This window comes from Phyllobates terribilis, unplaced genomic scaffold, assembly GCF_046119375.1.
Source record: "Phyllobates terribilis strain yellow unplaced genomic scaffold, ASM4611937v1 Scaffold_9__5_contigs__length_417890890, whole genome shotgun sequence".
NCBI classification, from domain to species: Eukaryota; Metazoa; Chordata; class Amphibia; order Anura; family Dendrobatidae; genus Phyllobates; species Phyllobates terribilis.
In genome coordinates this window covers 62,165,074-62,167,870 of record NW_027362769.1, presented here as the reverse complement: position 1 = coordinate 62,167,870, position 2,797 = coordinate 62,165,074, and the positions used below count along the sequence as shown (strand labels likewise).

General features: G+C 39.3%; 1 pseudogene; it reads left to right on the top strand.

The window, feature by feature from the left end:
• The first annotated feature begins 331 nt into the window (after positions 1 to 331).
• LOC141160824 (uncharacterized) lies at positions 332 to 1,978 on the top strand (annotated as a pseudogene).
• The last annotated feature ends 819 nt before the right edge of the window (positions 1,979 to 2,797 follow it).

Here is a 2,797-nt window from a genome sequence, read left to right as displayed (position 1 = left end):
CACACTACGTATAAAAAATCCTTCCGATCCTCTGTGCCGAGAGTCGCACGAGTGTTGTCCGTATGGTAATCCGTGTGTAATGCGATTGCAATGCGATGATGTGATATTTTGTTGCCTATGTCTCCGTATGACATCCATATGACATCTGGATGTCATGGGCTCACATTTCCCACATATTTCTCCAATGTAACGTCCAATTAAATTAACAGCGTCAATGGTCTGAAACTTATAAAAACCTAATGAACAAGGCCATAGACTGGGTCCACAAGAAGATTTGTCTTCAAATCCTTGACATATACCCCTGCTGGTGTTATCCTGGTTTGCTTAAAACATGTGTGACAGGCTTACCTTAAACACAACTGAGCGGGTTCTTTTACATTGGGTCCTGTCTCAACGGTTTGGGGAGCCTTACCCACTTATAGTTGATCCGAGGAGGTGGAGACGAATGTGGGTCCATCCGCTTTTGAGGCGACGGCTCACTATAGGACATTTCCACCGTCTATATGGTGCTCTACACAGCAATCCTGACAAGTTTTATGGCTACTGTCGGATGAACATCTCCACTTGATATTCCTTTGGAGGCAGTGCTAACATTCAAGGACACAAAGATGTGCAAATGTATTTCACCAGAGGAGTGTGTTTTACTTACATTACGTTATGTATTCATTCAAAATGTGTTGATCTATTGATTGATCTATTGTAAATACATTCTGGCCATACAGTACATTGTTAGAAAATTTTGTGTGAATATTTATTGCATCTTTATTGCCAAATAATTATTGATTTTGGTCATTATCACTCCCTGATGTCATTCAAAACTATAGTATTCATTAGCATGTATTTGTGATGTCTATTGTTGACCAAGTGGTTATGTTGTTATTCTGCTTAAATTTGCTTGATGCAAATTGTGATTATTAGATATGTGAATTACATCATGTTGTGAATGTGTGTTTATTTCATGGCACACAATATTATTTTCATAGTTCAGACATATTCTTGATTAGTTTAATGTTGGATTTCACTGTTAATGTTATGTGTGCAGATGTTATTTATATGTTTGTTAGAAATATATTTAATTTTACAAAATGATAAGATATATTTTTTAAGACTCTTATTTACAAATGTGTAGAAAGTATTTTTTTTATATAATTTGCCACTTATAGGTTGTTATTTTATTTTAGGTTTCAGTCCACCGGTATCCCCTCTGCGGCACTTCATCTTGAGTTTCTTATTGGGAAATCTACCATCTCAGGCACTGTACTTTCAACTTGTACAGAAATCTGGTCCCGCCTTCAGAATTCCATTGTGCCTGAGCCCAAACAAGAAGACTGGCGGCAGATAGCCCTAGGCTTTGAGCAAACATGTCAGTTCCCCAACTGCATTGGATCCCTGAATGGCAAGCATATCCGCGTTTGCAAACTCAGGGTCCCAATATTACAATTATAAGCAATTTTTTTCTGTTGTGCTGCTGACCTTGGTTGACAAGACATAAAGGCTTATAATTGTCGATATTGAGGCCTATGAAAGAACTGGAGACTCCAGAGTCTTCAATTCTTCCATTAAGGTCCCGGCCCCACTATCAGTATTTGGTCAGTATTCGGTCAGTATTTTTTCTCAGGAGTGGGAGCCAAAACCAGGTGACGAACAATCAGAGAAAAGGTATAATAGAAACAAGTCCCCAATTCTGCATTTATCACCCACTCCTGGTTTTGGCCCCCACAACCCGGCTGCGAACTAATGATTTGTCTATCCCACCCCCACAGGTTCTACCCAGTTCACGTTTGGAAGCAGTTCCTTATGTAATGGTTGGTGATGAGGCATTTCAATTGACCCGCAATATAATGAGGCAATATCCACGGAGAGCCCTGGACCGTCGGCGGCAAATTTTTAATTATAGCCTATCACGCGCAAGGCGATTGGTGTAGTGTGCCTACGGATCCTCTGTGCAAAATGGAGGGTCAGGATGTCGGCCATCTAATTAACTGAAGCTAAAGTGATTAGAGTGGTTAAGGCATGTGTCATCCTTCACAATTTCACAAGGATCCATGAATGTTCACCAAATGATGATGACGCTGGTGATTTTCGCAATAATGGCAGACCTACATCACATGTTGCCAATCCACGTCGTCAGCCCTCTGGTCTTAAAGTTCGGGACATATTTACAAATTATTTTGTATCACCACAGGGATCTACTCCTTGGCAAGACTATGCTGTATCTATGTTATAATATCCAGGGTTTCCTTTTCTTATTAAAATAAAATGTTCTTGTCAAAAATGTATGATGCCAGTTTATTTTACAAAGTATACCTTCTATATCTGAGGCATACAGTATATATTAAAAATGACAACACTCATATAAGTATAACAAATACCTTTATTATAAACAAGGTTTATTTGGCTCCAAATAGACATATTTTAATCATATGCCAAATTTGCGTAAACAAAAATGTCAACATGTAAAAAACAAAAAAGTATATTAGTTCTGAATATACTATTTATTACAAATTTTGGTATGAAGGTGGTGATGATAGCGGTCAGGATAGAATGACTTGTTTGCTTAGTTTGGCACGGTGGATTATTTGGCCCCTGGGAGGTGGATGAAGCAGGATTACGGATCAAGGGAGGGATTATTTGTGGGCCCTGTTGTGGGACATGGTATTGGCCACTTGGGTAATGGTAGGCAAAATCATGCTGATTCTGGTTTGGCATTTGGTTAAACCCCCCAGAATGGCCATGTTGACCATATCCATGTTGAGACCACTCTCCTACAGTGGGTATGTTCAAGTGGCCATATTGG